The sequence below is a fragment of the Chelonoidis abingdonii genome, chromosome 14 (genome assembly GCF_003597395.2).
Source record: "Chelonoidis abingdonii isolate Lonesome George chromosome 14, CheloAbing_2.0, whole genome shotgun sequence".
In the NCBI taxonomy this organism is placed as follows: domain Eukaryota; kingdom Metazoa; phylum Chordata; order Testudines; family Testudinidae; genus Chelonoidis; species Chelonoidis abingdonii.
Genome location: NC_133782.1, coordinates 37,210,755 through 37,236,264, shown reverse-complemented (window position 1 = coordinate 37,236,264; position 25,510 = coordinate 37,210,755). Strand labels below are relative to the sequence as shown.

The window sequence follows — 25,510 nt, the reverse complement described above, 5'->3', positions numbered from 1 at the left end:
AAGAAGCATGAAGGTGTTTTTTCCTCGGAAACTCCCAATCCTAGATTCCAGCCAGGTTTTAACATCCAGGTGTCGTGAAGAGTGCCTTAGGTCCCCTCCTGAAACCAGATATCCCTAAATAGATATGCCGGTTAACATGGTTTTCCTTGGTTCCGTGGTTTTCTGTTGCATTTGCATCAGCACCTTTCTGGCCATGTGTGGTTTTTGACATGAAGTGCGTCACTGTGGTAGCTCCCATAGTAGCTACACTGTGATACACTCCCGCACAAAATCATCTACGGCCAAGATTCTTCCATAGGTCTTGGCAGCTTGGGCAAATGTTCAAAAAGGTGGCAACTCTTAACAGCTTCTCTGAAGTATCCCCCCTATTTTGGGCTGTTAATGATGACGTTCAGGGTGATGAATATTATTACTTTTAGGTAGCAGCCAAACCATACTAGGATCTTTCTAGACATTCGGGAATGATCTCAAATGCTATTCTATTGTAGTCTTGTCCAGTGTATTCTAGTCTTGTCTATTTATTCTAGCCTAGTCTATTATGGTTGACCTTAGTATAGGATATTATATTCTACTCTAATCTATTATAGTTGCTTTAATATAGTCTATTTTATTGTAGCCTAGTCTACTCTAGTCCAGCCTACAATAGAACCCTATTTTTTAAAACTAATTAGGGACCGAGAACTTTGTAAAACCGAACATCTCAAAGCGATGGTAGGTACGGTGCATCAGTCGCAGTATGGTGCACGGCAGTGCTTTCTTTTTCTTCAAACCACTGTGAAGCAATTTCCAGTGAACTGAAGGCGTCTGAATGTGAAGGGATGTTGACTTGTTTGCCATCAACTTCTTTCATTGTGTGATTCCCTCACACATACACATTAGAAAAAATAGCTCATATAACTGATCATTTGTAAAACTGATTTTTGTAAAATCAAGGTTCTGCTGAATTATAGTTTACTCTGGTATATTCTAGTTTGTTCTAGCATACGTTAGTATAATCTGTTGTATTCCTGTTGAGTCTAGAGTTGTCTAGTTTAACCTCTTCAGGTCTTTTTACCACACCCTTCACAGTGGTATCTGAGTCTAAGAACAGAGAGACAAGTAGATAGATTTTAGGGGAAGAGGAACACAGAGTAGGAACTATGTATAGAAGTCAAGTCAGTTGACTGTAGGGTGTCCGAAGGATTTCAGTCTTTCAGAGGATTTAAGGTATTTGCAAAGCAGTTTGGAGGCTAAATCCCATTGAAAATTGTTGTCTTCACCTTCAATGAGAACTGTGTCTCTGACTCCCTTGGGAGGCTTTGAAATTCTCAATATCTGACTCTTCGGAATGAATATTGGTGAGCCAGAAAAATGTCTTTCTCAACTCTGGGTCTGGCTTACTGAGATGAGGGCTAGGACATCCAGAACTTTGCTGTGGGGTCTGTGGTGGCTACTCCCTTCTCCCGGGTAGTATTATCTGGTGGTGTCTGCAGCTGGTTCTTGGAAGGGCCCCTGATGAGTGCCAGTGGGGCTTGCTATCTTAGCCCAGTTGAGTGTCTCCAGACTTCACTGCACCAGCGGTGGATGGGATCGGCTGGATTTGGAACAGACCACTTGAAAAGAGAGAGAATGAGGATTATAAAAGGGAAGAAACCCAGGCATAGCCCAATGCTCTCCCACAGAAGCACCCACCTTGCGTGAGAGCCACATCCCAGCCAAAGGTGACATGTTTGCTTCTGGGTTATTAGCCTTTTTGGTGCCAGCAACAACAAAGATTTTGTGGTGCTGCAGAGACACTGAGACTCAGAGTTGCCCATGGAGCCTGGGAGGTGGTGGGGGGAATGGAAAGGGGGATATAAAGGGGGCGGTATTTGAATAGGGAGCCTGTAGAGGGTATTTGCATAAAGGGTCCAGGATCAGACTTCTGGCCAGCTCAGTGATCAATGCCAGCTCCTTCATAAATTCATGGAGCACACGTCCATCGATGGGTATTAGCCAGGATGGGCAGGAATGGTGTCTCTAGCCTCTGTTTGCCAGAAGCTGGGAATGGGCGAGAGGGGATGGATCACTTGATGATTCCCTGTTGTGTTCATTCCCTCTGGGGCACCTGGCATTGGCCGCTGTTGGGAGACAGGATACTGGGCTAGATGGACCTTTGGTCTGACTCAGTCTGGCCTGTCTTATGTTCAGAGAAAGGTGCAGATGACCCCTAGCTTGCGATAATGGAATAACCTGACCAGATGAGAGTGTCTTCTTGTCTGAAAGGGGTGGGGTGTTTGGAGGGAGAGAGAGACTAATTCGAATATCCGTAAATAACATTGCAGAAGATGTCTATCTATTTTAGGTATTGATATGATCCCCCTCCCATTAAGATGACATCAGCTTATCTCACAGTCTTTATTTACCCTTGTGACGCCCCTGTGAGGTGCAGATTGCTATTTATCCCCCATTTCAGAGAGGGGAAAGTGAAGCATAGAAAGGCTAAGGGACAGATTGATACAGGTATTTAGGCACCTAGTGGGATTTTCAAAAGCATTTAGGTGCCCAAATCCCATTTACATCAATGAGTTTTGGGTCCTACATGCTTTTGAAAATCCCATTTGGTACCTAAATGGCTTTGATAATCTGGCCATGAATGACTTGCTCATGGACATCTGTGGGAGAGCAAGGAATAGAACAGAGGTCTCCCAGGTGCCCACTATTGCCATAACCCAGGGATTGGCAACCTTTGGCACGTGGCTCACCAGGGTAAGCACCCTGGCTTGCTGGGCCGGTTTGTTTACCTGCTGCGTTCGCTCGCAGGTTCGGCTGATTGTGGCTCCCACTGGCTGCGGTTCACTGCTCCAGGCCAATAGGGGCAACGGGAAGCAGTGGCCAGCACATCCCTCATCCCGCGCCGCTTCCCGCCGCCCCCATTGGCCTGGAGAGGCGAACCGCTGCCCATGGGAGCCGCGATCAGCTGAACCTGTGGACATGGCCGGTAAACAAAACTGCCAGGCCTGCCAGGGTGCCTAGCCTGGCAAGCCAGGTGCGAAAGGTTGCTGATCCCTGCCTTAACCACTGGGCCATCCATCCTTTCTTTACCTCGGGGGATCATGAATAACAATTCTCTCATGAGTACGTGAGTATTAGTGTGATGGGGAGATTTTGGAGTTGCTTTCTGGTCAGAGTTCTTTGTTGGGTATGGCAGGGGTATTCAAAAATTTCTCATTGGGAAAGTTGTTGGTGAAAAATGAGGTTTTTTTGGTCAAAAATGGAATTTTTCCAGTAAAATGTTGACATTCTAATTTAAAAAATTGGATTTTATTTTTAATTTTCAAAATGTCTTATTTCAAAATAGAGGGAAACTCTTGATTTCTCTGAATTATCAGTGGAGAAAAAGAGGGAAATGAAAAGTGAGAGGAAGAAGGAAAGAATGCCTTTTTCAAAGTGAAACAAAATGCTTGTTTCAATGCTTTTTCCCCCTCAAGCTTTCCCCAAGCAATACTCCAAACCAAAGCTGAATGTTTTGGAATAAAGTAAATATCCTGGGTACTAAAGGAGTCTTGAATCTACTAGAGAAAGGTAGAATGAGAACCAATGGCTGGAATTTAAACCCGAACAAATTAAACTTAGAAATAAGACACATTTTTTTTTAATAGTAAAAGCGATTAATCAGTCTCAAGGAAAGTGGTGGATTCTCCATCTTGATGTCTTAGATCATGACTGGATGCCTTTCTGCTTCACTCAAACACAAGTTATCTGGCTCAAAATAGGGTAAATGGATGAAATTCTATGACCTGTGATACACAGGAGGTTAGATTAGATGATCTTTCTAATGGTCCCTCTGGCCTTAAAATTTAAGAAATTGTTGGAAATCCTTACTTTTTTTTGCTAGACAGGCAAACCAACAAAGAACATTGCAGCCAGCCCCAGGATCCATGTTTTTGATAGGGGACGTATCACTGTGGGGTACCCACCACCCATCCACCACAGTGATACAGAGTCATACAAGATCCTTGCCCACCTCTTGGGAATGAATACTGGGGTGATGGGAAAGTCTCTGGAAAGCTCTCCCTCTGGAAGAATGTGGAAGAAGAAGGGTTGGATGGGACTTGGGACTCCTGGGTTCATCTCCTTGATTCCCAATGTATTTTCTGGTCAGTCACTTAGGACTGGATCCATGGCATTCCTTTGATTCAGGTCCTTATATCACTCTGTACCTCAGTTTCCCTGGCTGTAAAATGGGGATTTAGGCTAGGGGCTTTAGAAGCACATCTCACATTCATTTAAATTGTGATAGTGTGTCTAAATCTTCTTCGACAATCGATTTCCTCTCTGCACTGGGAAGCCCTCAGATGCTGCAGTGATGGGGCCACATAAATGCACAGGTGCCCAATTTCTTTCACACAGTCATTGCTAAACGATACAGGAGTGTCTCACCGTAGTAGCTACTCCAATCAGCACAGTGGTATGGAGACACACAAAATCCTCTTTGTATGAAATGGATCAAGGTTTTCCTCGAGTGAGATTTATTTTTTGGGAAGAGGTGAAGATGCAGTTGAAGCAGAGAGATGTGAAGCATTTTTCTCTTTCCACGTAACCTGGATGAAATTGTGGCTCTTTGTATGTTGGAATAAGTCAGAGATTCATAGAGTATCAGACCTGCGTGATTATCTAATCTGACCTCTCGCATAACGCAGGCCATAGGACTTCCCTGAATTCATTCCTATTTGAACTTGAGCAGATGTTTCAGGGGGATTTAAAAATGGCCAGTGATGGAGTGTCGTAAATTGTTCCAAAGTTTAGTTACCTTCCGTGTTAAAAGTTTGTAGCTGATTTCTAGTCTGAAAAAAGTGCCTAGCTTCAACTTCTTACCATCTTGTCTGCTAGATTGAAGAACTCTGTATTTGGACGTTTCTGTTCACCGTGTAGGTACTTATAGACGGCGATCAAGTCACCCTTCACCTCCTCTTCGTTAAGCTAAATAAATTAAGTTCCTTGAGTCTTTCACTGTGAGGCAAGTTTTCTAATCCCAAATCATTCTTGTGGCTCTAAGATGAGGTTTTACTGCGCATTGAACGGCGGATCTTATGTGTAAAGTAAATGAGCTAATGGCTCCGGGACAGGACCTTCTAATCTCATGACTAGATCGACCGCATAGCTGCTTCCAGGACTCTGTGAGGCATGGTCAAGAGATCAAAGTTGGGGAAGTTTAAGGCTCTGAGTCCAGAATTATGTACCATGTTTTCAGAGTCGTGAGAATGTCTAGGTTTTTTACAGGAGATGTGTCACTGTGGGAGCTACTGCTCCACCTAGCACTGTGCTACAGAGCAGTATAAAATCCCTGTCCCCCTTGTGTGAACCGGGGTGAAGATCTGAGCAGATTCCATGTCATCTGACTTCTCATCACCATCGCTAATGCACTTCAGGTTTTTGACAGGGGATTTTTCACTGTGGTAGCTACTCCCACTCCAGTATCACTGTGGTACACGGTCATACAAAATCCACCCGTCTCAGGGGAATGGATGTTGGTGTAATGGGAAAATGTTTCAAAGGCAGCTTTCTTGCCTCTGCACTGGAATGGGAGCCAGGTGAGCTGGGTTGCAGTCGTGGCTCTATTACACACGTCTTGTACCAGTGTAGGTAAGTCTCTAGGACCTGACCTCCAGCCAGCTGGAGTTAATAGAAACACTGCCCTGGATTTCAGTGGATTTTGGCTCAGGTCCTTAATCCCTCAGGCCAGATTGACAAAAGTTTTATAGATGCCTACTGGTGCAGTGGGAATTACAAAGGCACCTAAGCATTTTGGGTGCCCAAATCCCATTGATTTAGGGTTAGTACCTGATTCTCATAGGTCCCTTCAAAAAATCCTGGGGATAGAGATATTTCAGAAGTCATCAGAGGTGTATGCTTCCATATTTATTGTCTCACTTGGGAGCAATTGTTGCGGTGTGTGACAGACCCAAACCAGTGGGATACAGGAATCTGGTAGAGGGCAAATATACTGGTCACTGGGTGAGTAGTTTTCTGTTCCCTGAGTGACCAGAGCAGGGGCTGCACTAGAGTAATCAGGAACCTGCTAGAACCAATTAAGGCAGATAGGCTGATTAGATCATCTGCAGCCAATCATGGCAGGCTAATCAGGGCACCTGGGTGTAAAAAGGAGCTCACTCCAGTCAGGCGGGGAGGAGCCAGAGGAGAGGAAGTGTGTGTGACGGAGCTGGAGCAAGTGGCACAAGGAGCTGAGAGTGAGAGGCTGTGCTGCTGGAGGACAAGGAGTACAAAGCGTTATCAGACACTAGGAGGAAGGTTCCTGGTGAGTAAAGAAGTGTTGGAGGATGCCATGGGAAGTAGCCCAGGGAGTTGTAGCTGTCATGCAGTGTTAAAGGAGGCACTCTAGACATCTGCAATCTACAGGGTCCTGGGCTGAACCCGGAGTAGAGGGCGGGCCCGGGTTCCCCCTAAACCTCCCTAACTCCTGATCAGACACAGGAGGATCTGACCCAGACGTGGGGGAAGATCACTGAGGTGAGCAAAATCTGCCAATAAGTCCTGACCCACCAAGTAGGGGAGGAACTTTGTCATGATGGTGTCAGTGGTGGGATGATTGGGTGTGTGTGTGTGTGTGTTGTGGTGTGTGTATACACACACACAAGTTTGTGCAAAGTTCCTCCCTCTACCTTGGTGGGTTCACTGCACTATTGGCAAATTGCTCACCTCAAGTGATCTTCTCCACAGTTGGGTCAACTCCTCCGTGTTCTGATCAGAAAGTGGGAGTTTGGGGCGAACCGGGCCCGCACCTCTACTCCGGATTCCAGCCCAGGGCCCTGTGGGTTGCAGAGTCTCTAGTAGTGCCTCTGTAACAGTTGCCTGACAGCCTACAACTCCCTGGCTACTTCCCATGGCCCCTCAAACAACCTTCTTTATCCTCACCACAGGACCTCCTCCTGGGTCTGATAACGCTTGTATCTCATAGTCCTTCAGCAGCACAGCCTCTCACTCTCAGCTCAATTGTGCCTCTTGCTCCCAGCTCCTCACAATGCATCCCTTCCTCTGGGTCCCCCTCTCTGACTGGAGTGAGCTCCTTTTTTAAACCAGGTGCCCTGATTAGCCACTGCTTGGACGGCTGCAGGTGTTCTAATCAGCCTGTCTGCCTTAATTGGTTCTAGCAGTTTCCTGATTACTCTAGTGCAGCCCCTGCTCTGGTCACTCAGGGAACAGAAAACTACTCACCCAGTGACCAGTATATTTGCCCTCTACCAGACTCCTGTACCGCACTGGTTTGAGTCTGTCACAGGTGACAGAAACGTGTGTGAGAATTCTCCTTGCCAGGTATTTTCATGCAGCTTCTAACAGGGTCTAGGTTTTTGCTAGGCCATTTGTCACTCTGGTAGCTATCCCATCTAGCACCGTGCTACTCAGCTGTACAAAATCCTTGGCCAGCCAATAGCAATGAATGTTAGTGTGACCAAATATTTTTGGAGCATGCCCTTTGTTGGGCTCCACATAGCTGCTAAAATGACTTGTGTTTTTGATAGAGCACTATTCACTGTGGTATCCACTGCCCAGTAGGACACAGTGTTACAGAGCCATACAAAAATCTTTTTGATCTTATCAGTGAATCCACAGGGAAAACATGGCTTGGGGTCATTCTTCCCTCTAGTTGTGAAGAGCCGCATATGTCAGAAAGGAGAATGGAGAATTTCTTCAAACTCAAATCATTTTCTTCTCTGTCGGACATTCACAGCGAGCCTTACATTCTGCAGCGAAGGGTGGCCGAAAGATGGGGAAATAGATAGATTCCATCCATCAGGGAAGATTCACTGAGCTTTGAGATTTGATCCTCGATCTTTCTATTACTCCACTTCTCCATCTGCAGAAAGGATGGTCCTGTGCTTATGACCCGATCCTGGGACTTTGGGAGATCCCAGTCTGATTCCCTGTCCTGACACAGACCGCATATCTGACCTTGGGCAAGTTCACCTACTGTCAGACCTTTAAAGGTATTTAGGTTTCTAAAGAGGTAGGCATCCAATTCCTTCACATATTTGGCACTTAGTATCTCTTCCTTGGATCTCCAGCAGTCTCACAGGGGGATAATGTGGATCAACACATTAAAGATTATGAGGTATGTAGGTACTATGGTAGTAGGGCCATGTAAGTGGCTTAGATAGATATGTAAATGCATCTCCCTGTGAAGTGGGGGGTCGTTGTTCTCCTCTGTGTCTCTCTGTCCTTACTTTGCAGGTGTGCTGAGAGTCTAAATTTATTCATGTTTGTCAGATGCCCAGACTCTGATGACAGGACCCCTGCTAGAGAGATTTCTTTGCATCATTGCTCCTGGACACGGGTTTTTGTTCGGGGTTTAGTCACTGTGTGAGGTACCCCAGCCAGCACAGTGATACAGAACTGTACAAAAACCTCCTCCACAAAAAGCGGAACCATTCAACCCAGTCAATGCCTTTTTGCAGAGCTCTTCCACTAAGTTCCAAAGAATTGCATGTGGGAGAGGAGTCAATTAGTAATGTCCCCAAGATCAGATTGTTTTCTTTTCTGGTGGATAATCCCAATGAGAACTAGATATTGCAGCGATGGGTGTTGATATAAGACCCGGGGTGGAGGTGGGGGGAGGAGAGAGAGACAGAGAGAGAAAGACCGAAGGGGGGATGTGGATGGGGGAAACTGAGTTATATGTAAATATTCTGACAAGAAAAACACCATTGAAACTCCCACAAGAAATCCAGAGTTAAGGTGAAACTTAAAAGAACCCAAGCCTTTGACAGGATGGGAACTAACAGGGAAGGTACCCAAGTTATCTTGAGTCTGGGTGGGATTTTCAAAGGAATTTAAGGAATTTCACAGAGCTAAAGTTCATTGCTGGGTAGCTTAGCATTCTAAGTCTTAGGGCCCATAATGATAGGGGTGAGTTTCAGCCTCAGTCCTCTCTAAAGTAATATGTAGTGGTGTCCCTAGCCATATGGGCTGGGAATTTCGAGGGGCAAGATCCACAAAGGAAAGGAGGAGGCTAAAAATGCAGATAGGTGATCAAGTTCAGCACCTAACTCCCAAGGTTTGTGCCTGATTCCCCTTGGAAAATCCCAGTGTGAAAGAAGCACAGCTTGTTGTTACAGGTGCACACTTGAACATTTATTCCCTCCCCTGGGAGCTTCCCCCCCTTTTTTTGCTGTGATGGAAAGTCTATGAGAATTTTCCTTGCCTGAATTCTTTGGGCTGCTGCTAACCAGATCTAGGGTTTTTATGGGAGGAGTTGTCACGGTGGTAGCCGTCCACCATCCCAGTGATATCCGGTCAGACAAAATCCTCTGCCATCCAATGGCAATGAATTTGAAAATGTAGGCGTGTGCCCTCTATTGGGCTCTGTAGCATAGCTTATAAGATTACCAAGTTTTTGACAGAGAACTTTTCACTGTGATAGCTGCTACTCCATAGCACACAATGGTACAGAGCCATACAAAAATCTCTTCTATCTCATCTAACTTGGCCAATACTGTTTTGGATTGTTCACCCATCTAGTTGTGAAGAGCTGCAGGTGTCGGAGAGGTGAATGGAGAATTTCTTCAAGCTTGTATCATTTTCTTTTTGTTTGGATATTCACAACGAGCCTTAACATTCTACAGTGACAGACAAAGGATATAAAAAGCGAGAAACATGAAGAAACAGGTAGATTTAATCCATTCAAAATAGAAAAATGCAGCATTTCTCCCACCCCCACCCCATGTTTGTTGTGCTCAGGACAAAAAGGAGGCTGTTAAGGAGCTGAATATGTTTACCTTATAAAAAAGGATGCCAGGTATTAAGGGCTCTTTAATCTAATACAGAAAGGCAGAAGAAGAACCAATGGCTTGAAGTTAAACCCGGACAAATTCAAGCTGGAAATAAGGCACTGGGTTTTTTAAAGTCCGGTTTATTAACCGCTGGAACAAACTATCAAGGGAAGTGATGGACTCTCTGTCTCTTGAAGTCTTTGGATCAATCCTGAATGCCTTTCTAGAAAATATGCTTTAGTGAAACACATGTAATTGACCTCAACACAGAAGCAACTGGCTGAAATTTTATGGCCCATGTTTATACAGAAGGTCAGACTGGATGATCTAATTTATATTTTCTGGCCTTAATATCTCCGAAACTGGTTCTGATATTCTTAATGAGAATCAATCCAGTCTAGAATGTGTCCTACCCAGTTCTGGAATGGTGAGTAAACTGGGAAGTACTGGTATGGACAACGAGTGAAATTCTGGTTTAACAATTTTCAAGACGTCATTGGAGAAATTTCTTGTCCAGAACAGGGAAATCTCAGTAGGAGAGAGAAGCTTTATTTCTCATTTCCATGGAAGATTAGTAGGGGAATAAGAGAATTCTGAAGTGAACACAACAAAGACAGTTGGCAAGTTATTTTTCTTGAACCAGATTCTAAAGCCCTAACTCACTACTCATGGGGTTAGTGGCTAGTCAGAGAGTGAATAGCATGATCTCTCCTGATACTGGTAGAGAGGTGTATTTTATTGACTCTCAGGAGAAGGCAGGACACAAAGCTGATGCATTCTCTTCAGGGGAAAGACAAAAACAAAACTTAGAGATCTGAAATATCTGATGGAAAGGGACATATTTTTCCCAAAACTTTTTTCCCTTCCTTTTTTTTTGGACCAACTCTACTTAGAAATATAGGCTGAGATTCTTCAAGCCTCTGCAGGATTAGAGGTCACATTTACAAAGAGTTTTAGGCACCAAAGGGTGCAGAAAAGCATCTAGTTGGATTTGCAAAAGTGCATAAGCAGGTTAGGTTCCCGACTCCCATTGGAAGCTCCTGTTCATTTCATTGAGAACCTGGTATCGAGATTCTCTGCCTGATTGAATACTAACCTAGCAGTCACCTGAAATAGGGCTACCGTGCACAGCTGCCAGCAGAACAAGGTTTTTATAATGGCTTTTGTCACTGTGGTAGCCACTGTAGTACACAGTGATGCATACCCATACCAAATCTCTTGCCGAGATAAGAGATTTGCACCACAACTGGAGACAGAACAGTGGTAGGAGACATGAAGGCAATTCCTATATTTGAATTCAGCTGAGATCTTTTAAAACACTAGGACCAACATGAAACAACACTTCAGAAGGTATGTCTGCTTAAAATCTCTAACTCTTTGGAGAGGAGTGGAATGATTGGGTGGAGCACTGCATTTAGATTCGGGACACCTGGGTTTCATTCCCAGTCTGTCATTGACCCCTGTCTGATCTTGGGCAAAGCACTTCACCTTCCATGCCTCCATTCCCCTTGCATAGTTAGACTGGATTTTTCAAAGGAACATAGAGTGAGTGAAGAGCCCAGATAGTTCTGAAATTTCAGACTCCTTTGAAAACCCAGGTTTAGGTTGCAATGAATGTTGGGGCAGGGACTATCTCTTCCTCTGTTTATATACAGGGCCAAGTGTTATAGGACCAGGATCTAGGCTGGGCCCTTTGGGTGCTACCAGTATAATAATAGCTAGGCACTGCTTTAATAATATCAGTGAAATGGTCCCCCAGGGGTTTAAAATGATATAGCTTCATGGAAGTGAATGGAATGACACCAGCCGAGGTCCAATGCACTTAAATCAAATGTTGAGCCTAATGGGAAGTTGTTCTGAGTCCGTCTTTTCTCATAGGACTGCCAGTGTGCTTAGCTTTTTGATATGAGTTGTGTCACTGTGGAGTCCCAGCTGTCCAGTAACACAGTGATACACAACCATACTAAATGTCCTTTACCTCATCTCTAGCTGGGCACTGCAACGTCTCTACTTTTAAGAGAAGGATGCAAAGAATTGACGCTATAGATAGAATCCCTTTCTTTCTTTCTTTCTTTCTTTCTTTCTTTCTTTCTTTCTCCACTGTTTCTGAGCCCACAACCCTGAAAACTTTAGGAAGAAATAGCCTCCATGAGTAGTCATTCCACAGTCGTCCACTGGGGGTCACTCTTGCGCCGCTCTCAGACGCTGCTGGTGTTCGCTGTTGCTGGTGATGAATTACTAGACAAGACTGGCTCGGTAGCTCCTTTGTTCCTACACATCAATATAATGATTTTCTGAGATCTCCTCGGTTATCTTTGTGTTCAGCAAGACACAGTGACTGTCTTCTGTTCTGGTGTCTGAGTGTCTCAAATGTTTCATCTCTGAGCTTTCAGCTTGATAAACCCTTCAGAATAAATTATATTGACCTTAAAATAGTGACTTTAAGGGAAATTCACCTTCCTGTTTCCACTCAGTTCTTCTTTCCCATTTCAAAGATTTCTGATTGTCAATGGCATTATAATCCAGCTGACAAAGGCAGGACACCATTCAAAGGCTAGAGCAGTAGTTCTCAAACAGCGGTCGCCGTTTGTGTAGGGAAAGCCCCTGGCTGGCCGGGCTGGTGTATTTGCCTGTCCCATCCACAGGTCCGGCTGATCACAGCTCCCACTGGCTGCGGATTGTTGCCCTGGGCCAATAGGGGCTGCTGGAAGCGGTGGCCAGTAAGTCCCTCGGCCTACACCGCTTCCAGCAGCTCCCATTGGCCCGGAGCAGTGATCCGCGGCCAGTGGGAGCCGCGATTGGCCAGACCTGCAGACGGGGCAGGTAAACACACCAGCCCAGCCTGCCAGAGGCTTTCCCTACACAAGTGGTGACCCCTGTTTGAGAACCGCTGGGCTAGAGGATGAAGCTAGACAACAAATAGAGACTAGCCATAAGGCGAAAATTTTTAACAAGGAGGAGAATTAACCATTGAAAATAATTTTCCTGGGGACACGGTGGATTTTCTGTCACTTGCAATCTTTAAGTTAATGCTAGATAGCTTTCTAAATGGTGAAGGGGAAAATCTGGGTGTATGTGCTGTGTGTGTGTTTATGCATATGGGTGTGTTTGCTTATCTATGTATTTGTGTGTTTGTACATGTGTGCATGTGTTTATGTTTGTGTGTGTGTGTGTGCTTTGTGTGTAGGAGGAAACGTCGTTGTCTGTGGTTGACGTTATTAGCCAAGCGTTGGCATTACTGGAGGAGCTGGATGAAATTGGGGTGTGCATTGTGTTTCTTTGTCTGTTGGAGACAGAAAGAGTGTTCCTTGTGGAATTTGGAGTCTTCCACAAAGAGTAGTTAGAGCGGTAAGCTGATGTGAAGCTCCAGGATGGACGATTGGCCTACTTTTCATTTCTTTTTTTTCAGACTATTGAGTTTCAAAGAAGTCTGAGTTGGAAGTGAGTTGGAAGCCAAGTGCTTGTGCAGTTGTGCATTCATGTCCCTTTAAGGTTTTGGTGGTTGGGTGTGACACTTCTGCAAGCTTAAATGTTTTTTAAAGAAGAGTTTTGTGGTAGTACATGGGAAATACCTGTCACTCACCAAAAGGGCCTCTCAGAGTGGTTCCATATACTGATAATGACCCACCCAGGGGCCTCCGTATAAAATGTGTCAGAGCTTAAGGTCATGTCCTGGAAAGCTGGAGTGAAAGCCTGTCTCACATTCCTGCAGAGCTAGGAGATGATGGGAGGAATGAGGCATTAAAGCCCCTGAGAAGCCTGCTTCTCTCTTTTGTGCCACTCCTGGCACTTCTCTGTGTCACTGTGTCTCTGGCACAGTAATAGGTGCCAGTGTCTGCAGCTGTCAGCGAGTGCAGCTGCAGGGAGACCTGGTTCTTGGAAGTGTCTCCAGAGATGGTGACTCAGCTTTGGAGAGACGGGGCGTAGTTTGTACCCCCACTATATGGATATAACCATCCATCCACCCCAGCCCTTGTGGACTGCAGATCCAGTGCCAGAAATAATACTGAGCAGAGATGGAGACACCAGAGACAGCGCAGCTCAGGGTGAGGGTCTCTCTGGGGTTTACTGCCCCTGGGCCAGACTGGACCAGCTGCACCCGAGAGAGGACACCTGGGAAAAGGAGAAAATAGCAAAGATAATATTAGCCACTGAACAAATCCATGGGTCTCCCCAGCGGGCAGGACCGGGCAGTTCTGTGTCTGGAGAGAGACTGAGGCTCCTCCAACCAGTGATTTGTGTTTGCAGAGGACCCCCCGGGCAGGGATTTGCATGCGGGTTCCCAGGGTGGGTATAAGAGCTGACAGGGGGTGAGCTCTTAGTACATGGCAATGTCCCCTCGGGAACAGGGGTCCCTTTTACACCCTAGAGAGACCCTGCGCTCAGCTTAGCGCACTTGTAATGACTAGAGGTGGCTATGAGGGTAAGAAGTAGGGTCCAGGGTCTTGGACTGGGACTGAGAACTCCATAGGCTAAATATTGGCATGTGGGTGTCACCCAGGCAGGATAAACTCCCAGGGAGACAAGTCTCCAGGCACCGCTCGGTAGGAGAGTCCTACATCACTTTTGTGTCTGAGCAAGTGATGGTCTCAGTCAATGGGTGACTCGCCAACACAGAAGTGGCTATTGCCAAATATGCTGGTTAAATAAAATAAATATAAACAGTGCCTGGGAAAGGCCATGGCAGATGAGACGCTCCTAGGAATGTGAGATCGGAAGGAGATGGAGCTGCAGGAAAAGGGTGGTTTTAGGTAGCAAAACCCAACGTACCCCTCCAGTGAATGGGAAGGGGATGGGGCAGCCCCAGGCATGGTCAGAACAAGGGCTGTGACTGCAGGAACTCAGACAGGAAGAGAGACTAGGGGAAGATGGGCTGCTTAGTGTGTTAGGGTGCTGAGTACAGCGGAGCAGGCGCTCTCTGAGCCGGCCAGAGGGACTGATTGCCACCCCCTCAGGGAGGCAGTGAGTTTTTTTGAGTGTGTGTTACTATAGAAATGTGGATCGTTAATCACCTCTTCTGCAGGGAGACCTTTGTGCCGTGTGCAAGACCTTGCCCCCCACATCACCCCAAGCTACCTTTGCTGCTTGCTGCATTTCCCTGTATGTTCCCGTATCTGTGCCTTGAACCGTTTGGCTACAAGCAAAGAATTTTATTTTCTGGCTAAGTTCCACTCAAGCCCTTGAAGCTGAATCGTGCATGGAGAACCGGGCAGCCGGTGGATGCATCCTGAAATGCCCACTGGATGCGCACTTCTCCTATTCAGCTCACTGTGTGTCTCTCTTTCCCTGGGGATGAGTGATCTCTGCTAAACTTGCCCCGCCAGCCTGCATATGCTCCACCCCTGGTTTTTGTATGAGTCCCTGCATTGCTCTGTGTCACTGGAGCAGTAATAGGTTGACCTTTTGGGAAGAGACTTGCTGTGTAAATTAAATTGTACAATCTACTGTACCACAGATGGCATGTATCTGAACGTGCCTGTTCCTGCTCACAATGAGGTCCTGGCAGTTCCAAAGGAGGAGACAGACCCCAGCCCTTCCTCGTTGCAACAGGAACTGCTGGCTAAGGTCCCTCCCTCCTAGTGGGCTGATCATGCCAACCATGCTGGCACTGGGTCTGGCAGCCTCCTGGCGAATGCCTGGAGTGGCTCAGGTATATAAATTCTGTTGGGGGCACAGGCTACATCCCGTCCCTCCAGAGCCGCCTGAGCTTCTCCAAGATATGGCTGAAAACACACTTTCCCTGCAGCTGTGCTCGCAGACAGCTGTGAACACTGCCACCTATTATTGCGAGTAATTGATTGTGGTTTTGAGCTATATAAGCTTCAGTATTTCCTTTCCGGGGGTGATGGTTGGCAGCTAGGTTGGCTGGCTCTCCCTGCATGCTTATAATAAAGGAGCCTCAGGCTGTTTGGATCCAAACACCACACGTTGTAATTTTTCCACAGCAATTCTTGGTGCCATGACTTGGATCCACAGCATACCACCGGACCGAAGGACCGTGGACCGATCTCCACTGAACCCGGGCACCATCTGAAAGGTGGGAGACCTTTTAAACCTCTATTCGGGTTCTGGGTGAGGATGGCTGGTAGGCTCTGGTTTTCAGTGAGTTGCACCCTGGATCTGGACCTTTTGCAGCGGGAAGAGGCATGTGGGTGGCTGGGTAGGACTCTGTTTGGGTGTGCCAGTGTGTGTGTGTCACAGGAAGATGCCCAGAGCTCTCTGCGAAGCCCACTATCTCGTAACCGGAGATGTCTCCAATGCAAGCCCTGTGACTGCCAAAAGGGGGGCCCTGACCGAGGCAGTCTCGTTCTGCATGGCTTGACTGGCGAGGGGCCTGCTTGGGTCTAGGATTGTGTGACCCTAGGCTTTTCTGTCCTTGGATGGTCCTTTCCCAGGACCTCTTTCCTCCCGTCTCTGTTCTGGCCTGAAGGTTGTTCATGAGCCACTAACTGCTCTGATCATCTCACCTGAAGCACCAGAGTAAACAGCGCCGTTCTCTCTGAGACTAGCTGATGCTCTCTGCTGAAGGGGGCTCAGGGCCGGTGCAAGGATGTTTCGTGCCCTAGGCGAAACTTCCACTTTGGACCGCCAACCTGAGGCGCCCCCCCGTTGCAGCAGCTCGCCCCCTCCGCGCTGAGGTGCCCCCCCAGGGCAGCTCCCCCTCTCTGCCCTGAGGCACCCCCCTTGCAGACCTCTCCGCACTCCTCTGGCCCAGCTCCCTCTGCCTAAATGCCGGCGATGACTGGGGCAGCCGAAGAGCCGACCGCTGCGGTCATTGCCGAAGAAAATGGCACCCCCCAAATGCCAGTGCCCTAGGCGACCTTGGTTGCACCGGCCCTGAGGGGGCTGTAGGAGAGTCATGGATGTCCTAAATAAGCTTTCCCTGTGTGAGTGACCCGAGTGAAAGTGATCCGGACACTGGGACCAGAGAGTCCAAGGTGATCTCCGGCTTGCCAGGAACTGGGAGAAATGGGAACTGATGGGTCCAAAGGGACCACCGCCTTGCTGAAAGGCACATCTGCTACTACGTGTACAGGAATTACAGTCCTTTCACTTGCAAGTTTCTGAACAAATGGAATTGGTATACCAAAGACAGTTCAAAACTACAGTTTCCCCCAGAAAGAAGTTTTGACCTTGACAAGATTGTGCACCTCAGAGACACACTTCTGGCCAATAAAGTCGGGGAAGGTCAGTTTGATGCATGTTTTGATTGGTGTGGAGAAACAGAAAAACGGCACCATGACTCTCAAATGAGGAGTCTCAAGGACTCCCAGGAGAAACTTAAAACACGATTAAAAGAGGCAAGGGAGAAATTGGCTCCTCCCCAAACTCCTTCAGGCCAGCAGATACCTCTCTACCCTACAAGGCCTCTTCGGGGTACTCCCTCAGCCCCACCCGAGGATCTATATTTAGAGTCCAGACATTGGTTGCCCCTGCACCACCTGCGCAGGTTGGTGAAGGACCATCCAGTCAGGCTGGAACAGGGCACAGTGGTGAAGGACAGCCCGCCCAGGCTGGGACTGGTCAGGAGGCCCCCCCAGGAACACCTGCTCCAAGTAGAAACCTCGCTGTCACCTTCTTTTTCATGTGTAAAGTCCTCAGAAAGCCCAGTCAGTGCCCTAGAACGTACAGCTCATTGTCTGTATGATCAGTTAGAAGGATTAATAACAGATTTAGATTCAACTGGGCTGGCGAGGAATACTGGAGGGAAAAACCCCCTTAGATCCACCCCTCAAACCTTGCCTTCCCACGGTGAGGCAATGTTCCCCTTGCACCAACTCCTGGGCATAGGCTCTTTGGGTCAGGAAACCTTGGTGTCCTTGCACGCATCTTGGTCCCCCACGGCTTTGTATAATTTAACTGAAAAATTTCCAAAACTAAGAGAAGATCCTGTTAAATTCCAAGAAGAATTAAGAACAGTCATAAACTATTATAACCCCCCTGGGCAGACTTAAACCTGCTTCTAAGAGGAGTCTTGCCCAGGGAAACATTGAAAAACCTTTATCAGGAAGCCCAGTGGCCCGCACGTGACCCAGGCAACGATCAGACCAGAACTGATGTGACAAGAGACAGACTGCTGGATGCGGTCCTAGCAGTTTGCCAAAAGAAGGCAGACTGGACTAAGATTAGCACCTGTAAAGGAGAAAACCCCACTGATTGTATGCAACACCTTAAGCAAGTTTTTGAATGGCATTTCGGCATAGACTATACCAAACACCATTCCCAACCAGCCATGGTGGCTGCTTTTGTTCAGGACCTCAACCCACGATCAGGAGACCAATTAAAAATTGGCCTTGTAGACTGCGAAGGAAAAAATCTAAATGAAATTTTAACAGCTGCCCAACATGATCATCGCCTACTAGAAAAGAAAAAGGATGACATGGAAACTAAATTAATGACCCTCCAGGTCCAAAACATGCAGGAACCTTGTGACAATCACCCATTGTGGGGGAAAAGGGGGAGGCGAACCATAATCTCTTCTTCTGCTCACCTTCCCAAAACCAAAATAATAGCATGTGTCGCTATTGCAAGCAAGAGGGCCACTGGAAAAATGATTGTCCCTACCAGCCTAACTGATCCACTAACCCTGTCTTTCCACTGTCATCCCCTTCCCTAGCTTCCTTACTCCCTCGTAGCTGTTAGGATAGCCAGGAGCCTGGTAACATCATCGCTCTGCTTATTCCTTTGGACTAGACTGGACCATATGTAACCTGTGTGATTAATGGAACCCCTACCTCCCGCCTGCTAGTTATTGGCACTTTGCGGTCTACTCTCTATGCTAGCGACTTCCTCTCCCTCCCTGTGATGTCTGAGATCATGAATGCAGTAGGGGTGGGCAATACTGTTATTCCCCACCTCGTTTCTTCACCACTGTCTGTTTCTATTGGCCCTCTATCTGACCATCATGCCTTCCTCCTCAGTCCTTGCTCACCGGTTAACTTTGGGAAAAGGCTTGCTCTAAATTAAATCGTACCATCTATTGTACACTCCAGGAGGCGTGTATTTAGACGTGCCTGCTCTTAGTCACGATGAGGTCCTGGCAGTCTTACAGGTGGATGCTGAAAAGGAGGTGACCGACCCCAGCCCTTCCTTGTTGCAACAGGAATTGCTGGCTAAGGTCCATCCCTCCTTGTGGGCTGATCATCCCAACCAGGTTGGGTACCTTGGGTCTACCCAACTGTTAAAATTCATCTAAACCCAGCAAGACCCCTTCCCAGGGTGCAGCAGTACCCACTCTCAAAACAGGCTGAGGAAAGAATTCGACCAGTAATCGCCTCCTTAATGGAGCAAGGAGTCATAATTCCTATGGTCAGTGTGTGTATCTTCCTCATTTTACCTGTAAAGAAGCTTGGCAAACAAGCTTGGTGTTTTGTCCAGGATCTCCGTGCTGTTAATGCTGCCATTCTCCCTACTTTCTCCCTTGTTCCTAATCTTGTGACTTTCTTCCCTGCATTCCTTCTTCCTCCATCTATTTCACAGTCTCTGACCTCTGCTCAGCCTTCTTCTCGATCCCTATGCATAAAGATAGTCAGTATTTGTTTGCCTTTACCTACCAAGGGCTTCAATATACTTGAACCAGGTTACCTCAAGGTTACACTAAGTCTCCCACCTTGTTCTTCCAGATCCTCAAAAACAGAGTTTCTCAAAGAGGAGTCATTGCTTGTGTAGGGAAAACCCCTGGCGGGCTGGGCTGGGGTGTTTAGCTGCCCTGTCCGCAGGTCTGGCTGATCGCAGCTCCCTCTGGCTGTGGATCAGCGCTGTGGGCTAATGGGGGCTGCTGAAAGTGGTGGCCAGTAAGTCCCTCAGCCAGCGTCACTTCCAGCAGCTCCCATTAGCCCGGGGCAGCAATCCGTGGCCAGTGGGAGCCGTGATCGGCCGCACCTGCGGATGGGGCAGGTAAATACACTGACCTGCCAAGGCCTTTCCCTGCACAAGCGGCGACCCCTGTTTGAGAAACCCTGGCATATTGCAAGACACAAATGTGGCGGGTTAGATCTATTCACTCACAGGTACAAAGTGCTCTGCCTGAACCAGCTGACATGCTGTGCCACCCACTGCAGCCTGGAGACTGGGTTTACAATAAGGTACTCCAGAGAAAGACTTCCCTGCAGCCTCGCTGCAAAGGCCTCTACCAGCTCCTGTTGACCACCCACACAGTGGTCAAATGCAAGGGACTCGTCAGCTGGATCCACACCTCCCACTGCAAACAGACAACGCTGCCTCTGAACTCAGAAGCTAAAGAATTCCATCTGGCAGACCCCCTCTGATAGCAACAGTGACCTCTCTCCAGACCCTGACAAGGAACCTAGATATAACCTCAGGAAACAAAAATAGACCTCAGCACCCCAATCCATCAGTCCGTGGGCAATCGGAGCCACCTTAATCTCCTGTACGCTGCCTTTACAGCCAGTTGACACTTCGGCCCGCTGGAAAAGGGACAACAAGAGACACAAGGCCAGAATAATGCCTTTAAAAGCCCAGTGGAGAGCCTAGCACCCCCTGCCATGGCTGACCCCACAGCCAGAATAAAAGAAACAGCCATAGTGCAAAAATGGCTTGTGCCCTCAATCTGGTTCATGTGTGTAGCTATGCTCTTGCTGTTATTGTTAAACTTCCATAATACCTTTATGTTCTTTTGGATGCCCAAGACCATCATCAAAGGAAAAGATCCCTTGAGATCACTGGACCAGGATCTGGGTAGTGTGCTAGCAACCTCTCCCTATTATAACGCTAAACCACGACCATTCCAACAGAGAAGAAGGAACACTCACGCTGCTGAAGCCCCCAAAGTCCAGAAATTCCTAACAACAAGGGACATTGAAAATTGACCTTGGTGGAAGAAACGAAGTATTATACATTGGCAGGGAGGGAGTTGCGGGATCTATTCTTGGGAATGTGGAGTTAAGTGGTGGGGTGGGTTTATTCCAGAGGCTGCAAACTGTGTTTATGGACAAGTACCATCAGAATGTACTGCCCTCCCTAATTGGCTTCCGGAGGATGAATACCAAAAAGGCCTGGCTGGCACAAATATTTATCCCACCATCCCCGCCACCTCTGTCAACATCCCTGAAATTTACCCAATTACAGATAATACGGTATATTCTACCGAAATCCATTGGCCCAGATCTTCACATCTTCGTAATTTACTAAAATTTTGTTCAGAAAAATTATTTTCAAAGTCCAAAATAAAGCATATGAATGAACAATTGAATGGAAAACAAATGGGTTGGTGGAAATAGAAATATATATCACATCACTACACATGAGCCCCAGAAATCAGAAATTAGAATCGAGGGGTTCTATGAAGGGGTAGATATGATGGCTATTCCCGGAATTTGCAGTATGCTAGATGAAAGAGGCCCTTGTTGTTATTTTGTCATGCAGTTAGTAAATAATCAAACGTATACCCAAAGGGTTTGTTCTGCCATGGGAGATTTTACCTGTATTGAAATAATTCCAATAACTACTGTAATAACTTAACCTGCACAACATTGCAATATACCCCTTCCTATGCTATTAACGTCAATGCTTCTCAAAAGTACGCAGAAGTGTATAGCCAACAGAAGTGGTATAGTACTTGACCAGAAAGGGATGTGTTAGGATATTGTAAGGGAAAATCCAGTGGCATCCAAACCTTATCGGCCCAAGTCTCATGTCAAACGGCCACGGTCAGCTCACTGAATGTACAAAGGAGAGGCACAGTGGAAAATACCCAACAGTCCCCTAGCAAAAGCAATTTTGCAATATCCCTTACAGTCGCCATTTAACTGCAAAAGGACAGACAGTAAATAACAGGAAAAGCCTAATATGGGAAAAAGTTTGCTTCAATCTGTATTGATTATGTAATATTTTCAGTACGGAAATAACAAGGAAATGTATGCAACTTTGTGTAACTAGTTTGTGGTTTTAAGCTTTATAAGCCTGTCTGTAACCAGCTTCAGGGAGGCCATTTCCCATAGTGGTCCTCCCCTGCGTTCTTGTAATCAATAAAGAGCCTCAGACTGATCTGATTGAAAAACACAATGTGTGGACTGAATTTTCCACAACAGAATCGATGGACTCTGATTAATACTGCTCTAGGAACTATAAAATTCACACTGCCCTTGTCCAGCTTCCAAGTCACCTCCACATACCCTAATTGCTCGAGAGGGGCTGCCCTTAGGTTAGCGCAGCAAAGGGCATAGGTTTCCTCTAGGGAAAAGAGGGACGTGCCGGACACTTGAGGGATGGTGCCAACCGCGCAGCTGCTATTTGAAATATTTATAAAGGCCAACAACATGAAGAAAAAGGAGGACAATTGGAAAAGGCCACAGGTCTTATTACTGGAGCACAATTAACTCAGGTGCAGGCTGGAGTTGGTGAATTGCGTGTTATTTCTGCCGTTAGTTCAATAACCCAGAAACTGCTCACAGCACTGGTGCTAAATATCACTGAGGCTGGGAAGGCATTGCAGTGGGATCTGTTCAGAAATTCAGGATTTCCTAAATGACCAGCTGATGGCCATTCAAAGTGATCTTGAGCATCAGGCTTGGCCCACTGTCCTTATAGATACTTCAGGAGTATCATCTGATCTATGGACCTGGAGACATACTTGCAGATTTTCTGGGTGGAAGTGCAGACACTTGCAATACTCCTTCCAAGCTTATGGACCCATAAAAGGGGTGTGGACTCCCACATTCTGAAACCTGCTGGGTCCGTGGGGAGGATGCATGTGGGATTGGATAATTCACTGAGACATTTGGGAAATTAAAATACCTGTCAAGTATCAAAGGGGTATTCACCCACGAAAGCTCATGATCCAAAATGTTTGTTAGTCTATAAGGTGCCACAGGATTCTCTGCTAAAATACCTGGTGGGCCTAACAGATTTATAGTCAGTGCTCCTGCAATAACGCCCAATATTTGGGTGGGGATAGGGAGCCAATGGACTCTCTGGCTGTTAGAACCTCACAGCTCCAGTGTATACGCAAACTGAGGCCAGGAGAAGTCGTCACTGTTCACAACCATGTTTGCTGGGAGGGTAAGGAACAAGGAACTACCCTAGTGGGACACCTGCTTTTCCATGCAAATAGTAGCTGGGTGTATGTTGTGGCCACCATTTTGCAAGACATACATTTTAATCTCACCACTGTTGCTGGCAGTAATATTATTTATTGGCCTGCGGACAAACATTTGCAAACAGCCCTTAAGTTTCAGATACCTTTTAATTGGACTGCCTTATACCTGATCGGTTCCAAAATTTGCTTTCACTCCTCCCAGAGGTCCAGAAAATCTCTGAATTGCAAGGGCAAATTCATATGCTCCAAAATAGATACCAAATTGAAGAGAATGCTTTTCATACAGCTTATAGAACGTCTCCTTTATGCCCTGAGTATGATGTATTGTGTTCTGTGACTAAGGCTGTACAGCAACCCCATCACATTATTCCAGTGGGGATGCTAATGCGTTTATTGTTGTTGTTTAGCCTAGGGTTATGCTATTGCTGTTGTAAAAACCGTAATAATAATGGCACCTTCCATGTTCATACTGACCTTGCATTGTCGTTGCCTTCAACCAAAACCCCAAAGGCTACACCACTTAATTTAGAATCAGAGATACAGAATTTAATGAATATGCAAGTTTAGGCCAAGGTGGTGCCAAAAAGGCACAAAAGGGGGGATTGTAGAGGCAAAATTAAATAGGCCTGAACTTTGGTCAAGACAACTGTGTATGTGGTCAGTGGGTAGGCGGGGGGAGCGAGGAAAATTACTAACAAGACACAATTGCAACAGCCAATATTGCTTAATGTAACTGAAACAGGTAGTGTTAGGAAAGCTGGTAAGTGCAAAAGAGCAACTTGTGAATAACAGGAAAAGCTTGTTTTTGCTGTATTCTTAATAAGGGAAAATGTTAATAAGGAATATGTGTAACTAAATGTGGTTTTGATCTCTATAAGCTTGTGTGTTCCCTTTCTCAGGGGAGCTGCCAGACTTGTGGTCTCTCCCTGCATGCCTGCAGTAAAGGTGACTCGGCATGTTCTTATCCAAACACGACGCGTGGTAATTTTTCCACAACACTGCTAACTTGCCTGGCCAGGCTGCATATGCTCCACCCCTGGTTTTTGTATGAGTTCCTGCATTGCTCTGTGTCACTGGCGCAGTAATAGGTGATGGTGTCCGCAGCTGTCAGCGAGCGCAGCTACAGGGAGAGCGCGTTTTTAGCTGTGTCTCTGGAGAAGCTCAGGTGGCTCTGGAGAGACAGGGTGTAGCATGTGCCCCTGGTAGTAGCTATATACCCAAGCCACTCCAAGCCTTTGCCGGGAGGCTGCTGGACCCAGTGCCAGCCTGTGATAATGATGGAGAACCTGGAGACAGTATAGGTCAAAGTGAAGGAGTTGGAGGGTTTCACAACTCCTGGGCCAGCCTGGACCAGCTGTGCTGCACCTGGGACAGAACAGCTGAGAAAAGGAGTTAAGGCCTCGATTCTGCTTCTAAGGGCTCCAGCCTGTCTCCCAAATCTCCCCTGGACACTTAAGGTCAGCGGCCAGTGACAGCATGAGGACGAGTAAAGATTTCATGTTGGTCTTCAAGTGAAACGCAAACCAATGAAGATGCGGGTCAGGTCCTGAGCAGGCAGGTCCCAGTGAGAACCCAGGAGCTGCTCTTTAAAGAGGGAACAGGGGTCTGAGATTTGCATAAAACACCCCAACCTCCCCCATCCCTCTTGAAAAGGAGCTGGAATAAGGAGCGATCTCCAGTGCCCATTGGCCAGACTCCCCCCGTTAGCTGTGCAGGGGATGAGCAGAACATTAGCGAACGCCTCCTAATCACCGCCCTGGTTCCCTCTGTCTGGGCTCTGAGACTGGCGCCCATCACCGTGGTATCTTGGCACTATGTGTTTGCGAGTATAAGTTGGGGTTTGTTTGAGCTCCAATCAAGGTGATGACAGAAGGTTTTTTGGGCAAGGAGGGCTCAGACTCTTTGCCTCCTCTGCTCACATTTAAAGTCCCTTTAACCCCCACCAGGAAACCTGGAAATGTCCAAACAGGACACAAGGGAATTGTGAGCATTTCCCTCCCTCCACAGGGACTGGCATGTGGGTATCTCTGAGTGGGGATAAACCTCCTGGGAGGCTGGAGCGCGGTGTAGGGGATGGGAGAGTCAGCACCCACATGGAGGAGAGGTCCATCAGTGGCTATTAGCCAGGCTGGTCAGGGATGGTGTCCCTAGCCTCTGTTTGCCAGAAGCTGGGAATGGGATACAGGAGGTGGATCACTTGATGATTCCCTGTTCTGTTCTGTTCATTCCCTCTGAAGCACCTGGCATGGGCCACTGTCAGAAGACAGGACACTTGGCTAGATGGACCTTTGGTCTGACTCAGTCTGGCTGTTCTGATGTAGGGTGACCAGATCGCAAGAGTGAAATATCAGGACACACTGGTCAAGCTGGGGGTGTGTGTTGGGGACAGACAGACACAGGTGCACAGCCCTGTCCGGAGCCAGAGGCACCCTGGTCTGCCTGGCCCTGTGCTACCAGCATGTCCCTTCCTGTTGGGGGTGGGCCCAGGCTGCACCACAGCTCCCCTGCCCAGCGCCCCCTGGAGCCACAATGCCCAGAGCCCCCTACAACCCTTCCACCACAAATGCACAGTGCTGTGCACACACACCCAGTGCCCCCTACCCACAGCCCCACCACAGCTGCCCAGCACCCCACACAGAACCCCCCTCACTAGTTTCCCAATACACACAGATTTACCCTCCCTCCCAGTGCTCTTCCCCACAGCCCC

At 47.2% G+C, this 25,510-nt stretch overlaps 1 long non-coding RNA gene and 2 gene segments (V, D, J or C); 1 reads left to right on the top strand and 2 right to left on the bottom strand.

Moving 5' to 3' along the window:
• LOC116824539 (uncharacterized) overlaps positions 1-20,002 on the top strand; it is a 30,147-nt gene extending 10,145 nt beyond the window's left edge. The window contains exons 1-3 of one of the 2 annotated variants that reach the window (XR_012657024.1): positions 15,265-15,396; positions 15,692-15,783; positions 19,741-20,002. This is a non-coding gene — a long non-coding RNA (uncharacterized LOC116824539). Of the gene's footprint in view, positions 1-15,264; positions 15,397-15,691; positions 15,784-19,740 lie in introns of those variants that run through there. The other variant, XR_012657023.1, reaches the window with a different exon arrangement.
• The window catches only part of LOC116824536 (immunoglobulin epsilon heavy chain-like), a 183,470-nt gene that overhangs the window by 76,767 nt on the left and 81,193 nt on the right, over positions 1-25,510 (bottom strand).
• Positions 1-25,510, bottom strand: part of LOC116818425 (immunoglobulin heavy constant gamma 4-like) — a 320,687-nt gene that overhangs the window by 244,310 nt on the left and 50,867 nt on the right.